The following is a 22,373-nucleotide window of genomic DNA, read 5'->3' on the forward strand; positions in this document are numbered from 1 at the left end:
CATTAAAATGATGTAATAATTTCGGGAATACTAAGTTAAAGTGGAAATTATACAAAACAATTGTAGAAACTAATACAAACGATATTGATGATAATGTAAACATTATCACGTCTGATGATATGTATTTACTACGTCTACTTCATATATTTACTAATTTCATAATTTGAAGTGTGATCATTGTAGTATAGAAAATTAAAATATATTACAAAAATACGTATAATATTCATAGAAATGCTTAACATTTTTATGTTACAGAATTTAGTCTATTATTATTTTAAAAAATATAGATAAGAACCATTTTATTATTAGGAAACGTACTTCATTAAGATATACATATTTATAGCCCATTATGAGTATTCCCTTTTGTCGGCCAGTCCCGCGACTGCCCTTCTATATTTTTATGGGATGTATTTTATATATTTTTTCTATTTCTAACGCTTAGAAAAATCGCATTTGATGACGTGCACTATATGTAAACTACGCATTTAAATAACATTTCCTCTTACGTTCATATCATATGTTTTGCTTTGCTTCAATAAGATAAAAAATACTGTATAGTGTGGTGGCTTCCAAGAAACAGCAACTGGAAAATCATTCACACAGAAATATTATAATCTCAGAGCTCTCTTACATTCCAATATTTCTTTTATGTATATAGAGGTATATTATTTTATATATAAAGTATTACTGTAATATTTTTTTTTATCAAGGATCACTGAGTACAGTGCTTATCATTTGTAATTATTAAAAGTTATTTTGAACTTAGTTTATACAGATTTTTTAATAGATTATTTTAGATTTCTTTCATAATCTAAGTTCTGGAATAAACTTGTTATCTATATTTTATTTAGAATTTAAAGAATATTGAGTTGGAATTTCGACTGAGGGGATTATACTTCGCGTTCTTAGAAAGCTTTAGATCTTGTTTATGAATTTGAAATGACCTTTGAAAATAATTGGTTATGTAAAGTAAACGAAGTGGCTAGTCTATTAATTATTATTTTTAGTAATTAAAATTGATATCTCATGGAAGCGATTTGAAAGAGAGCAAGTCCTCAATCTGAATTTCTTCTTAAATATTTGTATTCTTAAGTTCACTAACCAATGATTTTCGGTCATTATTTTTCTAGTCTACATCGATCATGCCCTGTATTCAATCCTCGGGATTGCTGTGGTTTTTCGAGGCAAATTTTGCGTGTTCCCGTTAGGACTCCTGAAATGAAAAGAACGTTAAATTTTCAATCTTGTTTGTACCTATTTAACTCTCTGGCTTCTTTACATAATTAGCTTAACTCTTAAGGGCGCAATTATGTATAATTTACTATAAGATTATATGTCTAAATTGTATGCCAGCTTATTATTATTTTCAATTATGTTCCCCAGCATTCTTTATACCTATATCTGTAGACAAAAATCCTAACTTTCAATTGGAATTAGCTTCGAATGTTATTGTTAGTAGTGCTCAGAATATCTCCAATATGTCCAAGAGCCCTAAATTTGTACTTTGACTTATATTGGCGTCAGTATTTTATAGCTCTTTGACTTATACAATCGCTATTTGACTTATAACATCTTTGATATTAACGTTTGTTATATAATGAAGTAAAAAAATTGAAATATTTACCCATAAAAAATTACTCAATATGAATCTCTCATTATGTAAGTATAAATTCTTACTTAGATGTCACTCAGATAACACTGAAGTAATTTATCAAGAGGTAAACTATTTAATACCTATTACTCTATGAATTATGAGAATTAAGTTTGTCAATGAGCTACAAAGAATACTAAATAATTAGATACCTTACCTTTTCAGTAATTAAATAGCAGACAAAATACAATAAAAACACACTTAAAAAGCTTTTAAATATTGTATCTGCATAAAGAATTAACGGATATGATCTTGTTTATGACTAACTGAAATCACTCTAATTTTGAAATTAAGAATTTTGAATAAAGTAGTATGGTTTTACTTTTAATTAATAAAGAATTCGCTTTTTCTCCACTTCATTACATCACCAGTTAGTTCAGTAGAGCAGACTAACACAATATCCGATACAGGCTGACCGTTCACTGGTATGAAGGAAGAAATTTACCGCAACCTGATTCTGCCTCTATTGCCAGGATAATTAGTTTGTGGCCATTGGTACCGGATACTAAACCGAGCTAGCAAAAATTCTTCCAGATACTTTCTCTTCTATATATTTTACAAACAGCCCAGAATGGAGAAAGTTAGTAATTTTAAAAATTAAGAGGGATAAAAACTAACAACAACTTATTTCTGCCTCTACCCCCAAAATAACTAGACTGTGGTCGATTGCGCTGGATAATAATTTAAGCTGGCAAATATAGGTCCATATAAATTGTGCTCCATCCACACGAGTAGCCGGTTATACACGGCCGAGTGATAAAAAGCCTGGAATCAGAAATTTTTGTCATTGTATAAGTTATGATGGAAGAATCTAAAGTTTGAAGACTGTCAAAGACTGGAAGTCCTAGATAATGGCGATCTGATACTTGAAACTCTTATTTAATAGGAATGCCTATTATTGGCATTTTCATCTTTACATCTGTGGACTGAGGATGGCACAACTCAGTGAGAACAAATATATTTAGAAAATTTAAATTCGTAAGGACTGTTTCGACACGGTGTGTTGGGAAACATGGATACGTTAGTTATGGTACCGAATGTGTAAGTGTAGGAAGTAACATCATACTATGTTTGGAACTAAAATTGTACACAAAAGGGAATTCAACATGAATATTTCAATTTAAAAATATATCACTTTAAATATAAGTAGTTCCAAAATTACGTAAGTAAGTGTATATTTTTTGTTTATTTTAAGATGTCATAGCTGGTGATTTTAATTTTAAAACATAATAAAATTTACCATTATAGTTACCGGAGAAATATAAATCTATAGCTTTAGATAAACATTTTTAATAATTTAAGATTATAGAGAACATTGTATAGCGGCATGGAATTAATTAGTGAAGGCCAGAGACCGTGGCGTGATCTAAGGTAGTTAGTGAGACTTTCTGTAACTTGGGATCAGCCACAGCAAGTCAAACACAAGTTGGTAACTTAGGTCACGCCATCTGTAGTAACTGTTTGCTGTAACTCTCCTCCTATTGTTTGACCTGATTACTTTAGGAACTTTAGATAAGAAAGTTTGGTATGGAAATAGGAATCTATAAAATAAAGTCTATGCTTTTTTCATTACAATACTTATATAAGTTTGAATTTTGTTAAATAATTACGATTTAACGTATTGCATATTAAGGAGCAGGTTTTGAAGTCACAAACGTGGTATAGTTTGTAACTAAAGTATTTAGGACCTTGAAATATCTATGATAAGTTGGGAGGATCTATGTATAAAACAGATTATTTTGCGTATGAATAAATTTATATATTTTCTACAATAATAACTCATCGTGCTTTAATAACAAAATTAAAATTAATACATGATGTGATTCAGTTTGAAAATAAATTTTATACAAAATCAAAATAAGTTGACGGATCTGTGTATAAATCAGATTCCTATACTTTAAAATTGTTTCTAACATATAATTTGTAGGTAATAAAAGCCCACCCTGCTTAGAAAAAAAGGACATTTAAAGAAGATTTTAGACAAACATTGCAAATTTAAAAAGAAGCAAATTAATATCCACCGTTACGTTTGAATGCGTAAACTTTATTTTCACACTTTACTGTAAAATTGTCTACATTACATTATCAAAATGCACTCTACGAAAGAATACCACCATTTTTAACCTCCTCTTAGTAGATGTTCATTAACGAAGCTTTTAAAATATAAAGCTGAACAAATATAATTTATGTTTTATGTGTATGTATGTATGTCTGTTCACAATTTGGCTCGAGAAGGAAGTTACATATAGGCTTGAAATTGTTCACGAAACTTGATTCATATATATATACACAATAAATAAAACACAATAAATACCGATGTTTTTTAGTGTCATTTATTATGTTATAAATTTATGACATAATTTGCTAATTAATAAAAGTCAGTGAAAACACATTGGGTAGTAGAGTGAAACGCCGCCTACCGCATCAGAATACGACGATCCAGTCAGAAATGGCAGCGCATAATGTACTTCACAATGTGTACCTAAAACAACCCGCCATTTCTGATTGGATAAACCTTTTGAGATGCGGTTTGCGGCATTCAACTCTAATAAGTGAGCTCTTTCAAATGAGGTATCACTCGACCCATGCTTCCATTTAAGATTTCCATGTTTTCCTCTGTGGGCCGTCCCCCCATGGTTGGCATGTCATGGTAATAGCAAGGAAAAATATTTTACATAGCCATGTGACATTGTGCAAAGTTTATAGATGTTATCTCTTATGGTTTTTAAAATATAAGGCCGTACCCATACTTTTCAAACACCCTTTATATATAATCTCGTATAGGCAATATTGAAGTCAATGATTGTCCATATCACTCGATGAGAGAATTTTGAGAACTTACTTGCATTGCTTTAGGGTTAACTATGAACTCAACAAAGAATCGGAGAATAATTTTCTTAAGTAAAAGAGTACAGTAAAATGAGATTTTAACATGTGAAATTTTCATTTAATAGGATGAAAAGAAGAACAAAGTAGAAATCTACATTAAACGTTTAATAACCCTCCATGTAAGAACATTTCACGTAGACCTGCAACTCTATATATAACCGGAAAACCATTTTTGTAGGTAATATAAAAGCAACCGATTAAAATTAATCTTGTGGTATATCCAAATGTATTGAAATATAAATTTATGTGATGAATATAGAAATTGTTATATCTGTCCACGTCATACTCACAGGTACACTGGATCTGATAGAACCTTTAATGAAATTGCTTAATAGATATTAGTTCTCTCCCTTGCCACCAGATGGCATTGTGTACATAACCCTTGTACAACATCAGGTTATTATGCCCTTATTTTGTTGCTTTATATGTTGCAATAACATAAGTAATTGATCTATTTAATAGTTTATTACCATCTATAAGTTGGAAAATAACTAATACATTCCACACTATAGCAAATATTCATATGAATTCACTTATTTAAATACGAATTATAATAAAATTAAATCCAGATCATTAACATGTTACTGATGTAACTGTCATGTTTATACACTTCTTTATTATACTATAAAAAAAGTATTTTTCACTTTAAAAAAAATTACAGAATAAATTCTTTTTCAAAAATATTAAATCAGTAAAATGCTTTATTGTGAATACCTAACCAAATCCAGTGTATTGTATGATAAATAACACATATTAGTACCGTACTAATACTTACATTTGTATTCTAAATGAATGTAGAATTGCTTGCATTTTAATATTAGAATATAGTTTTATATATATATATATATATATATATATATATATATACAATAAAATACAAGAAAACTTGAAACTTTAGCTTTAAAGAGCACATAGTACAGAGTTAAAAAATGTATTCAAACTAAATTACCTGTAGGTTAAATATTTTGTTATTTTTTCAAATAAAGGTGTTCATTTTATAAATGACCAGTATATATTGTCGTTCAGGACACGATACTTTGCCGCATTTACTTTGTGGAATAAAACTTTCCAACAATCACACAGATGGGTCGTCTCTAATTTCCAGCGAGTGTCCATGTTTGCCAGTAACATTCGAGGTTCAGGTGGCAGTGTTATATGGTAACCATCTATTCTATCGTACACGACCCGATATTATGCCGCTATTTACTTTTTGGGATAACACTTTTTAACAATCACACATATGGGTCGTCTCTAACATTCGAGGTTCAGGTGGCAGTGTTATATATGGTAACCATCTATTCTATCGTACACGTCCCGATGCTTTGCCCTTATTTACTTTGTGAGATAAAACTTTCCAACAATCACACAGATGGGTCGTCTCTAATTTACAGTGTGGGTCCATGTTTGCCAGTAGTATCTAAGTTTGATTTGTCCGTGTTAAATATAGAGGCCACCTTTTATCTCGTACAAGACTTGATATTTTTATTTAATACCCAAAGTTTTTCTTAATAACCATATTTGCAAAAACATTTTGTGTAATAAAACAACATGGTATGTTCTTAGTTTGCGATGTAGATTACACAAAATAATTTGTTTCTTTGACTAAATAAAATTGTATTTATTTTTAGTCGTGTTTAAACAAATATATTGGAAAATCAATATACTGCTTAATCCCCGGAAAATTTACTATGTTAACACAGCTTGATGAACAAAGTGTTATTGTTTCATGTGCTAAGATATATTGAGAAGATTTCATCCATAAACTTATGCATGAATATTCATGTCTGCGTAGACAACAATAAGTTTTAAAAAGTTGCATGAAAACCCGTGAGCTGATAAGATCTCGTTTCTCTTATGTGCTCGGGAATTATAAACACGTTGTTTTTGATACGACTGTCTATCTGTATACAGGACGTTCTGATAATGAATGAAGGATTTTAAGTTTAAATGCAAATCCATCGGAGTCTGCTACATAAAACTTGTTATATAACTGGTTTTGTAACATTGAAAAATTAACACAAACACACAAAACATGAGCCTTATTATAACTCATGTAGATTACCTTATGGTTATTAGTTCTCTCCCTTGCCACCAGATGTGTACATTACCTATGTACAGCATTAGATATTTGCGATACTGCTGCTTAGTTTTAAATTTCGTTATTACTTAGGGAATTAGCTTGTAATACTTTATCACAATTCAAATTTTATCATTATATATATATATATATATATATATATATATATATATATATATATATATATATAAATTTGAACTGTTTTTGTTCTCTTCTTAAAGCTAACTAAACAGAAAAGTCTTTTATAATAAAATTGAATCCAGATAATATTTTTATTGTAAATGAAATATGAAATCCGTGTATTGTACGACCAATTTCATGAAATATTTTTTTACATTATTATAGTTACACTTTTATTCTAAATAAATATAGCTTATTGATAAAATATAGATAAAAATTTAGCTATTTTACGAAAAAAAATATAAGCGTAATTAAGCTTTAAAGAAAGCATAATACAAAGTGTACAGTACTATACATTCTATAGATATCGTGCATACAAACATACACATCAATGTATAGTAAATATATTTTCCAGCCTTCTCGAGTAGTATGCTTCGCTTATGATCAGCTGTCAAAGAATCTTCTCACATTATTAAATATTGTAAATGTCAAAGATCATTTTATTAGTAAAAGCAAGATAATTTCCCCAGTGTGGAAATCTGATGCTAATAGTACTACTTTTATAATACTAAGAGGTTCGTGGATATTAAATAGTTGAAATGCCAAGCTATAACATAGAGCCACTCCACTCTTTCCCTTCACACAACAAAGAGCTGATCGACCGAGAAGTAAATGGTCTCTGACGTCATGTACGTTTGCTGAGTAACGTGTGTTGAAACGATTAAGCAAACTTGCCTTCAGCTTGATACCTGAGATTAAAGTCAAACAAACTTCCCAACAGACTTGGAACACGATGGATCACTGAAGTTATCTTTGATGTAGTCAGGAAATTATAAGTACTGATGCCGGCTTTGTATAGGCGTGCAGGATATGTACTATCATTAGATTTATGCTTATGGTCCTTATGGTTCTAATATTCGAGATTAAATATTTTCACATACAAAAGTCATAATTTTCGTATCGAAATAAATTCTGTAAAATCGTATAATCAATATTTGGTGCAATACAATTCATGCTTCTTTATTTTAAAACTAGCTAGAGCATTCCTCAATAACCGCTTTTTATTTTAAAATATTATCATAAATGTTTTACCATGCTAGTACAATGTACTAGTACCTAGACAGATTTAGTCATTTAAAAACTTAACATGCTAATCGATCTTCTCAGTACGTCCAACTATCCACAACTAGTCATAGCATTACCTAATTCTAACATTGTCTAAATATAAGCCTCATGAACCGTTCATACTTGACAGCTTTAAGTCACTAAATATAGCAAGGAATAATTACCGGTTACACTATCTCTTGACCACCATTATAACATTAGAATTATAAGTTGCACGTTCTCTGTTTTAGCCTGATTATGCCAATATATGCAGCCAATGTTAAATACTTGTAACATAATTTCTTCACAATCATCATAAAATGGGGACTAAATTTTGCACTCCACCTAATCTAGCCATGTTATATTACTATAAGGAGCCAAAGGCAGTTAAATGTTACCTTGTTTCTTTAATATCATTATAAAATTAGCAATATATCTTCTGTTATGTTATGAGTACAGATGAACTAAACTCCCTTGAAATTATGTGTGTGCTCAACATTAAATATGATAATTGGGGAAAAAAATCATACAATTGTAAGATTCTGTGATCTCTAATATATTTAATGAATTTTATAAATAATATGTAAAAATATATGTATACATTGCAAAAGATGTAGGAATTGACATTAATTTGTACACTGAAAGTAGCCCTCTTTGTCCTCAAGCTATTTAGTTTCATAATTTAAATCCTTTGAGTAGCTTTTGGCATGTTGTCTTAAAAAGTTTGAATTCTGTTTCTAAGATTTCAAAAGTCAAGAGTTGTGAAAATCTAATAAGTTTTTAAAGATATATGTATACTCGTATATATACATGCATGTATGATATATATGTATATTAAATATATATATATATATATATATATATATATATATATATATATATACACATATCACTGTATAGCTTTTCTCAATACACAAGTTCTACAACTATACATGAAATAAGTCGCCTCCTGACATTTTTTGATAATAGTTATAGAATGAGCAACTAAATAACCCATCTTCCATATATCTTTTTCTAAACGGGCTGATTTTACCAAAACTAACATATTCGTTGAAAATTATTTGTAATGATACCAACTAAAAATGCCCAGGTAAAATCTCTGGTAAAATTAGTGAAATTATAATAAATACCTTTACATGTTAAAAGTGCTGTACAATTAGGCTTAATGGATCTTGTAAAATATGTTATAAGAATTAGTGATGTCAGTACTATTTGTGTTTTAAAACCCCTAAACTTAAGTATTGATTGGTTTTTTTACATATGCTTCACTTTGTGACGAAAACAATTGTTTAATTTCCTTGGTTTCTCGTATGTAGCCAAGTGTTCTTAGGAAAATATTAACTTAAATTTTTGCTAGTAACATTCAATGTTGTTCGAAGCATTAATCTGACTAGTGAAAGGATGCTGGGCCCTTTTATATATTTTGTCGTTGACGTTAATAGTTATTTTCTTCTTAATAGGGAGCCTTCGGGGTGTCTGGTTTCTCCGGATTTTCAGTAGATGTAATCATAAATACATCTTTATCCTTACCTCTTACCCTTATATTTTTATTTTTTCCATCCGTGTACAGCAGAACAATAGACTCAGTAAGGTTCCACAGAAATGATATGTATGTATCGCTTATTATTAGGCACCAATCGCCTTTGTAATATAAAACAAGATTTTAAGAATTTGTAAAACTAATGTTAAGACCTAAATAGCTGTTCAGTCACAGCCTTTATATGATGTAGTTAAACTAATGAATGTATCAGCTGCTGCCCCTAGCGGCGGGGATGAGAACTAAAACCCATTAGCTGGTGGCTGTGTCTCCAACCACAACAGTCCAATCCCGCCCCAGGGCCGTCCATTACGCTCTGCACAGTTCCACCATTGCTTTCATATCAACTTGCATTTACTTACTGACAAATGTGAAGGTTAAACAAACTATTCCCATACCTCGCACGAGTAATTAAAGATATAGCTGCTTGGAAATTATTTAGACTTATTACTAACATGCTTCTTATACTTGTTGGCTGATCTTAGTCAAACTTATCACTGTAGGGTTGGAAAATTTCATTTCTGTATGCTGTCTATGTGTCCGCATGATATATCTAAAATGAAGTCACCTATAGACTTGAAAGGTGCATGAAGCTTCGTATTTATATAGTAACAGTGAGTTTGATTATGGTGCTTGTCACTTCATCTTGATTCAGTTGAGAGTTAAAGAACATGTGTTATGGGATAGTCATGATCAAAACAAAAAGTTGCCATACAAATTTATTCTAAGCAATAGCATAGAATAAATAAAAAAAGTTGAATGTCAATGTTAAATCCCGGCAAATACTATTGACACTACCATCCTCATGCGTTTTAGTACTCTCCTTAGATAACCAGAACTTTTAATTTTTGAACACTGCTATGGAACCTGACTCAATGGAACAAAAACGTGAATTTGTAATGTTTCAATATATATAAATAAGACTTCAAACTTTGATTTGAAACTTTATTTCTACCGTAGACAAAAAGAAGGTGATAGCATACATCTAACCATGAAATTTGGGTCAGTGTTAATTAGTCAGTTGGATGAGACAATTATTTATCATTTATCTGCTGGGGTATTAATCATACCATGCGCCATAATAAAATTGCACTGAAAATTGAAAATACTGACTTAAAAATTTAATATTTCCTCCTGGATTTTTATCTTGTTGGGATATCACATGACAATTAATATAGTTAACTTTATATTAACAAGCAATAAAAATGGTATGCCATATAATTCTTTCCATATTTAAGACATTGGCAATAAATCAATCATGATAAATTCAAAAGGGTGACTAAGTTTAAAATTAATAAATAAGGGAAAACCTGTAAAGAATTTGAAATATTAACACTAATATATATACAATGTATCGCTGTATAAAAAAGCAAAGCTCTCATCCACTCACTCATTAATAATTCTCCAAATTTCTCATAACGATGCAATTTAGCACACATCAGTGTTTAAATAAAGAAGCTACACTATTTTTATAAAGATCAAAACTGCATAGGGATAGCAACATATAGAAGAGCTCTCTCTCTCTCTCTCTCTCTCTCTCTCTATATATATATATATATATATATATATATATATATATATATATATATTTGTTTTTTAACTTTTTAAGGAGTCCTAGGGAGAACAAGATCCATACGCACGTGTCTTATGCTCTCAACATAACATTATCCCAAGTAATGAAATAATTCATTGATGCAACAAGATAATAGCTATCACAGTGCAAATAGACTAGAATTTGATTGCTATGGATAGAATAAGACGCTTTTTACTAAAGAAGACTAAAGATTTATGTCAATAATAGTTCGTAAAATCATAGATTTGATTCGAAAAAAGTAGATAATAATATCAAATTTCTATATTATAAAATATCAATTTTTGTAACGCTTTTTAATTGTCGATTGAAGGTTTGAAAAGATAATAGGATTCTGGAAGTTTGATAAATTAATATTTTTATATATTGAAATTGGGTTTTATACCAGTGTTCAAACAATATAGTGGTTACGTACCAAGTCACTAAAATATTATGTATGCGTTTTGATAGTTAGGCTATATTGCTATAATGGTAGGCTATATAGTTAGGTTATAATGCTGTGTCAATATAGCACATGAGCATACTGAGTTTGTTGAAAAATGATTATATTCTGCAATTTGTACGTTGCTGCATCTTGGTTACCCATAAGACCAATGTAAAATTATTCAAAAACACTAAGTGAAATTCCATAAAATGACACGTATCATTATCAGACTCAGAAATCCTAATGGGGAAAAAAGCTTCGTGAACAATTTCAATCTGCCTATCGGTTATTTCGTTCAAGAAATACATATAGAACTAAACTATTTCCAGAATTTCAAGTGATATGCCTCGAGAACACCTACCTAATTACATAGAAATGAAATCAATAGAAAGAAATAACTTTATTTCACGCTAAAATATGTGAATACCAATGCATTGTAAATCTTTTCTGAAATTCTCCCTTTTAGAATAAAGTTTTCATGTCTATATAAACAGTAAAAAAATAAACATTTCATCATAAATTTCTTAAAAAAATAACGTAGAAACTTTATTAAGACCCGGGGAAGTACCTACCTTCAAGGAATCACTTGCTGTTATGATATCATTAAGAGTTTCAGGGCCAAAAACATTCACTTACGTAATAATTACGTACTGTGGTTCAAAATAATTTTAAAATTCATTATGATAAGTAATATATACTTAGTGTCTTTATTTTTGCAGTTCTTTCCTCCGCAATAGAAAAAAATAATTATCAACATCATTCGCCATTCGTTCAGGTTCAATTATTAGATTACCATCTAAATCTAAATATATTGTAGTATCATTAATTCTTTCTGGACCATTATACAGTTTATAACATTCAAAGTTTTTTCGAAGTACAGTTATGATCTTTACTAATTAATTTTTAGACTATCTAAATTGATTCCTCGTTATCTCATCATGGTAATTTTCTTCCAGCCGTAATTTTTAAATACGTTAACAAGTAATATAATTAATCGAAGATTATGGTTTTATTGTAATTAATTTCAATATTCTTTTAGTTTCTTTCGAACTTAAAGTATTGTTTATATATTTCATAAAATGCATCAAAAGCCTTACAGTAATTTTTTTGTTCTATATATACATTTTTCAACAACGTATATCGTCAAGATTTAGGCTTCCCTAACGCTCAGCCAGATCCCATGAAGTGACTTTGCATCATCATTGAACTGAAACAAAAAACAAGCTGAAAAGATGGAATATCGAATGACCCAAGAGCATGTAAAGAAAATGTTACGAACCAAATCCATTATATATCACTTGCATTAGGATTCGCTAACGCTTAACGAACCTACATAGCACAGATATTATATGTCGGATAATATTTTTTGTACGATCAGTCCATTTTAAAAAGTTAACAGGGCTATTAGAAGTCATTCATTCAGAATTTTCCGGCTGGTAATCATTGTAAAAAGTGACAGTCAATTTAACAGAGTTTTGAACAAATAATTATCAGATTTCTGTTTACGTTCTACACTTTGTGACTGAACTGCTTTTGTCTGTGTATTTTTGCTTTGCTTTTGTGATTATTGAAATGTAAACGCTACTTAAAAAGTCTATTTTGGTAAGTTTTCTGTATTTAACTAGTAACATAAATTGTTTTATTACACCTGTTGATTATGTTTAATTTTAAAACATGAGTCAGTAATTTTGACTACTAATTGTGATTCCTGATAATAATATTATATGCAATGATGCAATGTATATATATATATATATATATATATATATATATATATATATATATTTTAATTTTTGTTAAAATGTGTACTAATTTTATTATATGATCATAGTAGATTTTATATATATATATATATATTATATATATATATATATATATATTATATATATATATATATGCTACTGGAATATTTCTGTTATTATAAGTCATGTACTTCGAGTAATAAAAGGGAATACGTGTAATAAAATTTAACTTTTAAGTATGATTTAAATACCAAAAAAACACATCTTCTAATACTGCAATTGCAGCAGTTTTGTTTAATATTGAAAGTTTTCTTGAAGCTAGTTTAAATACACTAATAACATACAATCTTATTTACATTTCAAAATTAGAGAAAGTTTCTACTGAATTTATACTTAAGTATCCAATTTTACTCTAAGTGGATGTTTAATAAAGAGAGAATAAAACATTTGCATTCATTAAAAGTAATGAACGCAATATTACGTCTTATTACAACCGTAATTAAATTCGGGCAGACCTCCTAGATAATATAACTGTAAAACTACTTTACATTTACTTCAACAGTTATATTTAACAGAGATATAACATGTCTTTTCAAAGCATCGAGCAGTCGTCATCTTGAACATTGGTGTTTGTGATCTGAGAAATTTGTAACACTTTATCTTTTAGGTCTACGATATCTAATAAATGTGGTGCTACTATTATTTGTTAAAATTTTGAATAACCGTTAACTCTTTAAAGTTTAAGAACTAGTATTTTCAAAAAAGAAGAAACTATCATAGAGCAAAAATAAAAACCTTATATGGACTTCTTACGTCATTTACCGCAATGTTTGTTCTTGCATGTTCTTCCTAACGTTCAAGATAGTGCTTGTCAAATGGTTTAGGAAATATGCAATAACACTTATTTATTACAAGTGGTTTTCTTGTTATGAACTAAATTCATCATATAAGAATTCAATGTGTGTATTTAGAATTATTTTCAATATTTATTATATCAAGATGAAGTAAAATGTGAATGAATGTGTTAATAAGTAATGATCTTAGCACTAAAAGTGTGCTTAATGCCTTAAAAACTAAATTTTATATTTAATTATGACGTAAAATCTATTTTCCTTAGTGCCTTCCTTAAAGAGACATTTTAAAACAAATGTGATTACGACGAATCTAGAATATCTCATGAGATTGTATGTGAAGAAAAGGAAAGAAAATAGGAAATCAATACAAATCTCATTTATTGAAAAATTTTTTAATAATTGAGCGTTTTAAATAAATAAATTCTATTTATTTATTATATTTTTGAGTGTACAATCACATGTTACAAAAATGCAAATTCTACTTCGAGGTTTGAATTTATCAACTCTTGATAGTTCACATCTCTGCCAATCGGCTATTAAACATATTTTCATTTCGTAATACAAAAATAATTACCTACATCTAAAATTTAGTTTAAAATGTACATTTAAAGACTCATATACTACGTAAAATTGTAAATATGATATAAAATAACCTCAATATATTATAACAGTAATGATCTGTTGTGATTTAAATTGCTTTAGTTTATTCTCTAGAAAAATAAACAATTCAATTGGTCCTTTTTACAAGTATTATGTAGTCCAAATACTCGTACTACACTTTAGACCCTGCTATGTTAGATAATCCGTCATAAATACAATTCATATTAGCTGGGGGAATTACGACTGGAAAAACTGAATTCACATCTAACGCAAGATTAGAATCAAGTAATACACACATTAGGTGAGCCATTGAGCTACAATTTCACAATATATTGGAAAGGAGCGTCGAAAATGGGAAGCAATCAAATTTACCGCTCTGGCGCATATAGGAAACTAGTTCTAAAATACAACTATTGTGTCAGTAATAACTGACTTGTGTTCAGCTACTGACCTAGCCAACTGTTTCTGTGCTGGACATCTCAAAATATCTGTATTTCAATTTCAACATATCTATTGTGTGCAAGGCATAGTTTCTTGACAGGTAACATTGTATACCTCATCATTTGGAATTAATCGAAGATGTCTCAAACAACTGGATCTTTTAAAACACAACATGTGATATTTCACGTCAAAACTAGATATGCAATGCTTCAGAGATATAAATCTATTTTAAATTATCTACATAGCAATTTTCAAAATTTTTAATCGTTGTATTAGTCATGACCGTGAACACAAAAATAAACCGCGGTTAAGAATTGTGTTTCTATAGTGGAATAATATACGTATATTTATTATAGCGTATTGATTTTACACAATAATTTATTTATTTAATTGAAATTTTTGAGTATAATTATTGACCTAACCGTCAGGTCACGCTATTTAAAAAGGATATTTATGTAGTTACGAATTTCAGTTTTATCATTAATATTATTCTATATGTGGTATTTATGTGACACGTGAGGACTTTTACATGTTATATATGATAACTACCATGCTGTTGTCATGGTTAGGGTCTGTAATTAAGCCTGGTTCTACAGTCATCTTTGTTTGTACAAATGTTGCGTTTCCCGTTACTACTTGATAATTGAAAATGTCTCACACGAATGAATATTTTAAAAAAAGAGACACGTAAGTACATTTTTCCAATGGCATACTAAACAATCCTCTAAAAATATTCTATCCTCCTAATCCATTTTAAAATTAAACTAAAAAATCATTTTTTTAAATTTCGTATTCGGAGAAATAAACGGGTTTTTTATAGTAGCTGTAAGATAATTTGAATTCCTCTTCAATATTCTATGAATTTTTATTGAACAGCTCCAACAATTTCAGTAACATTTGAAGTATTTTTATCAGGTATGAATGAACCCTAAAGTCAAAACATTTAAAATTTCGTTACAGTACTTGTGATAATAAATGGTGGGGCTCTATGTACTTTGGAAATTGAAATATTCATACATCTGTTATATATTATTACATCGTTCATGGTTAAGAGCTTCAGATGTTAAATGAAATTACATATAGTTTTATTTATGATTTTGCGCGTGTATTTTCATTTTTGGTTCGATTTAATTTTATTGTAAAATCCATGGTTGGATTGACATTTTAACCCTTTTGAACATATATACGTACAAATACGTGATTAAGAAGCTCAATTCGGTTCTGAAGCATCTATTTTCGGCCATTGTAATTTTCTTTTCGTATAAGATATTACTGGTACGATAGTTCGATTTCAATAACATTAAAGGCATCTGTCATAGGACGATTTGGGTAATTTTGTAATCAGTTCCAAATAAAAATGGATAGATATAAATGTATAAAACTTGTGTAGTACGTTCATATTAAACCTCGATCGAATTTTTTTCGTATTAATATTTCATTTCATAAAATCATTGATAAAAATTAAATTAAAAAATACTCGTATATATTTAAATAAAAAATTATTTAAGTCCTATATTATTTTATTTATATTTAAAAGAAGTTAAAAAATGTATATTATAGTGTACTAAGCATTTTCTATACACTATAGCAATCAGCGTGCACGTCCTAGTATTACTTAACACACAATTTGTGATCCTGAGAGTGCAAAGTGTAATTTTAAAGTAGGAGATCATCAATCTAAACTTGCAGATACTTGAGTCAGGCAGACTAACATGTAAGGACTTATTTATGTCATGAAGTAATTTGAAACCTTTTTACGTATGAAAGAAATATAAAATATAATACTATCAGCCATATATTTCAATACGAGGTAAAGGTTAGGCCACACCACGTGTTGTTTAAAACAGGTTTCATTAAGGTTGCATTACAAATTTTGAAGTCAATAGGTCATTGTATTCTGATTAAACATCAAAATGGCACTTGAATAAACGAATTTGGTTTAAAATATACTAATTCTAGAATTTTATAGTTGCCATAATGGGTAAAAATAACAAAGTGTTCTCTAATGCTTTGCTAAACCAGTGAATACTAAGTGCAACCATTGTAAAAAGCATTAATTCATCACGAAGTAGTGAGAATTCTACGTAAAGAAACGGCCCTTTCCAACCTCGAGTTGTTTACTCGGTCAAGTGGAAGTCGGACTTGATATTGGAAAAGTTGTTGACATTCCGCATTACACACATTTGGAGGGTTGTAAAGTCAAACTGAATGCTGTTGCCAACACTTCGAACCACTTCCCGGATACACATTTGTATTTCAATAACATTGAACTGTTTTGATTTCTGATTATCGTGGGCTCAAATAGAACTATATTATACCCAAGAAAGTTCATTGTTGAACTATATTTTCTTTTCAGTTTTGGTTTAAAATAGTTTCAAGTAGCTTATTGGTAAAAGTAGCCTGTCTCTCACCCATACAGGACAGGACATAATTTAGGTCGATAACAGAAAATTCGGTTTTCATAAACCAACCAGAGGAATATGAGGAAAGTTGCAGTAATATAATGTTTTAATAGTATAATAATACAAATTCAGGTTAGATACACTACTTATGACCCTTGATAATGATGTCTAATGTGTTGGATTCAACTTTTCGCCGAGTACCAGAATAACTACGAAAATATCGTAAATGTGCCTAGAAAAACATCAGAAACATTTGGCAAAAAAGACTTTTATATAATAGTATATTGAAAGAGCCCGTTAGATTAGGTCAACTGTTTTGTGTAGGCATTGTTGTAGGACAGCACATCTTAATTAATTTAATCCCTATTTTCAATTTAGTTTCACGTGTAGTCTTTAAAGCGTAGAATAAGCATGATAGTAACAACACATCAATTTAAACTTATCTGCAAGCACTGTTTAGGAAGAGTGAGAAAATACCCGGACAAAATAATTAAAAGTTTTAGTAAAAATATAGTTTAACTTTACATGTTAGCAAATATTAAGTATTTAGTGTTTGGTCGGTATTGTAATGCAGATATCACGAACAAAGTTTCTATCTAACATTTGCTGTACATTTAGAGACTGGTATATGACACAAATTAGTCATCTTTGAAGAGAAGTAGTGGGAAAAAGTCAAAAGCAACTATAACACAACAATAGAAACACCGGAATAAAATACTATTACCATAAATATACACATTTTAAAATATTTCCTTGATCATGCACGACGAACTCAACAATGACCTCTGAAAAAGAATTACTCTGAGGTGAAACCACTAAAAATGCCAAAACATGTTTTTAACCCTAATTGGACGTATAATTTATCATTGTAGGAACTAAGTACGTGATATGGTGGGTTATAATAAAAAAAACTTTTAAACTGATGTGTTCAATCAGACAGACTGTCCTTAACGTAAAACTGTGTCAAATTATATTTTCAATGCTAAAAGGGTGGCAATGAATTTGCTTTATTGTGTCCAAAAACATAAACAAGATAGTGTAGCTAATTTATGTTATTAAAAATTTATAAAATTAACAATGTTTAACATTTTGAAATAGGCCTAATTGTTAAGAAGTAAAAAAATCTTAGAACATCCTGTTCGTGACATGGTTGGAGCAACTACCACTATCCATATAAAGTAGGTTAAATAGACCCGCAAACTCCACTACAAGTACGTACATACCTAGTTATTTTTAATGAAGCCCTTGTGATTAAAACTTTATCGGAATATTCATTCTTAGTCAAATAAAATATGGCATGCATTATGATGTTTGTAAATCACCCAATAATTTATTGCTCCTACAGAAACTGATGTCATCTTATAAAAAAACCATAATTATATTTATTTAATATTACGAAAACTATATTTTTTTCATAAAAAGAATGGTTTAGGTTAGATGTATTATTTATTTATAACAAATTCACTAAGCAACAATTAATGTATTTAACATACATATTCCTAAAAAAACATTAATGCTAATTGGACTGTGAAAGAACTTTTTAATTCGATTTGATTAATTATGTCCAACGTGAATTATGATTCCATTTACCAAACATGTTTGTAGCTCACTAAATAAAGGTACAGTTGAAAGAACTCTTAATATATTACGAGGGGTATAAAAAAATAAGGTTCCCTATGCCGCCGAGACAGAATGCGATATGTTTAGAGAAATCTGGCAATACTGTCTTACTCATCAACTCTCCCTCTCTCTATCCATGCCACTCGCGCCTCGCTACGCCCATCAGTGCCGGCCTAGCTGCCTTCGAAGATGGAGCTCCCTGTCATTGTTACCGCCAGATGCGAAATTCGTGCTGTGATACGTCTTCTTAATGCAAAACAGATTTCATCTATTGAAATTTATCGTCAGTTAATCAAAGTTTATGGGGAAAACTGTATATCTGTTTAACACGTTCGGAAATGGTGTAGAGAATTCAGTGAAGGCCGCATGGAAATTCACAATGAAAACCGAAATGGACGGCCTTCAGTTTCAGATGGAGTTATTGAAAAAGTTTAGACAATACTGCTTGAAAATCGGAGAATCACCATTCACAGGAAGAACAGTAAACTCTGACAGATAATGCGACACATTAAAAAAACTGAGACGCGCGATCCAGAACCGCCGGAGAGGAAGATTGTCCAGTGGCGTGAGGCTTCTCCATGACAACGCTCGACCTCATGTCTCACGTCAAACTCAAGAACTGCTGACAAATTTTGGCTGGACTATTGTGCCCCATCCCCCCTACAGCCCAGACCTAGCACCAAGTGATTATCACTTATTCCAAAATTCAAAGGAACACTTGGGTGGCCAACGCTTCAGTACCGATGACGAAGTCAAGGAAGAGGTTACTCAAAGGATTGGCGGCAGAATTCTACACACGGGGATAGAAAAGTTGGAGCATAGTCTACAAAAGTGTTTGGACAGAAACGGTGATTATGTGGAAAAATAGCTTAACTTTTACGTGTTAAATTGATGTATAACACCAAGTAGAAATATAGAGCTGTCTATTTAAAAAAATCGTGGGAACTTTTTATAATACCCCTCGTATTTTAAAGGAACTTACTAAATCTTATATTCAATCATAGATTAATTGGAAATTCATCTAAAAATGTAATTGATAAGGATCTAAACGCTTTTAAATTTTTTGGTATTTAGTATACTTTTTAAATATTGAAATGATGAAGTACAAACACGTTTGAGAATGGTCATAAAAATATCAAAAAGACAAAAGGTAATTGAATGGATACTAATTAAATCTTTAAAATGAGATATCTTTTATGATTATTTCATTCACTAATAACCTAAAAGTGCACACAGCTTAGCATTATTTTTATTGGGATATATTAATCATAATTAAAATATTAAAACTTAAAATTCCATTACTTTGAAATATTTGTAATTAGAGCTCTTAAAATGCCATTTAAATTCTTAACATAATTATCTTCGTTTTAAATTAATTTAAGAATAAAGTTATAAATAATCTATCAGGTTCAAGTAAAAAGGAATACGAAATTTATGCTGTAGATGGAGCTTATATTGGTTACTGTTTCAACTTACATTAAAACATAAAACCTATATTTAAGACTTTTATTGTTTTGTGAGGCCTTTCGATAGCGAGGCTATCTTCTTCAGACACATCACAAAATTTCTTTATTACTTTTAGGTTGGTTTGGAAAATACAATTTAAATATCATTTTATCCTACGTTCGTATCGAATGTTTTAGCTCTCTTGAAATAAGATAAACTCTGTTATATAATGTGCTTGCATCCAAAACATGTATGTACATTTTAAAGACCCAATTGAGATATATACAAAATAAATTATAACTTACATTTTATTAATTATATAACACATATAAGATAGGAAAAATCTGTTAAAATGGCTTTTAAATATTACCACTGCATAAAGATAAGCGGATATGATCTTGAATGTGACTAATTAAATTATCTCTAATATTTGTATTTTGAGCCGGGGCTCAGTTTGGACAATTTATTTTTGTCTATTATTTTTCCCACCTCGGCCACTCTTGTCAGTCGGTGGGGGAGTCACTCCGTCAGAGTATTGATTTTCTGCCTGGTTGGACTGATTGGTCGAGGTCAGCTGGTTGACCTTGACTAGTTTACCGACCAGCTGTTCACCGGCACCGGCTACTGTTCGGAGCGGTCAGACACGTTCGGAGGAAGCTACTGCTTTGCTGTCTGTTCACTGCTCGTCCCGTTCCACATGGCTGGCTAATTCTACTACTTTCGGCAGGGTCCCCGTGAGTGCCGTTAGCGGGACTGGTGCGGCGAGTCTGCCCGAACAACTGAAAAATTGAATGCCCTCGCCCTGCCAGCGCTTCTGTACCGGCATCCAACCGGAGTGTATGTGCTCCTATTCATTTCATCTGGAACAAGGTTGGATCAAAAATGTGTTTTTTTTTTTCTTATACCACTTGAGAGGATTGGCTTGTATGGAGCGCTGCCAGATGTTAGATCTGGAGGAGGGCCAGTATATTAGCCAGTTTTATTTAGTTTAGTTACATGAACTGAAGGGGAGGATTTCATCTTTAATTCGGATTCGTGGAGGCAACTAAGCCCCCGCCTCCTTCGAAAATTGGCTTTAAATATTTTTTTTTTAATTTTCGGCTACAAACTTGAAACCAAATTACTTTTTAAAATTAGTGGGCCTAGAAATTCTACAACCTTTTCCCTCCCCTCAGTTCATAAAAAAAAATTACTTGTTAAAATTTTTATATTTACTACTGCCGTACCTGAAATTGTTATTTATATAGCAAAGCTCTATATTATATTATTTATTTATTATGTTATTATTTCTATTTATTATGTTATTGTCTATATTGGAATTTTATCTTTTGTTATTTAGTTTTTAAGTTACGCGGTGCACCGTGGTGCTGAAGTAGTTGTATTTTGTATAAAAATGTTTGCCACCTAATTATATCTTGTACTGGAAATTTGGTCTCGCTTTGTGTCTCTTCCCACTAGTGGCATGTGATTGTTTTTTTTGCTTTGCTCCGAGTTTGGGAGGGGCGCGCTTCCGAGACCTCTTGTTATTTTTCACTAACTCGGAACAAAAATGGTAGCAGAGCGTGGTTTCGTGTTTTTTACCCTCTGCGGGCCCGGGGTTTTTGTTTTGCCACTGGTGGTGAGAGGAATGAGTTGGAGTTGGTAGATTGTGACTTCCTGCGCCTGTGCCGTCTCGCTGTGCTATTTTTTCGCCGATCGACAGGAAGTGTGTGAACTTGTTTATTTATTTTCTGATTATTGTTACTTGTGTGTTTTTGTTATACATTGTCATCGTTGTTTTTTTTCTGGTTTTGTTCTGGTACGGCGTAGTGTTTTGTTGTGGTATTTTGGATTCGCTGCCGTGTTTCGTGGACGGCAGGAATTCTGGGGACCCTG

Source organism: Homalodisca vitripennis, chromosome 7 (assembly GCF_021130785.1).
Source record: "Homalodisca vitripennis isolate AUS2020 chromosome 7, UT_GWSS_2.1, whole genome shotgun sequence".
NCBI classification, from domain to species: domain Eukaryota; kingdom Metazoa; phylum Arthropoda; class Insecta; order Hemiptera; family Cicadellidae; genus Homalodisca; species Homalodisca vitripennis.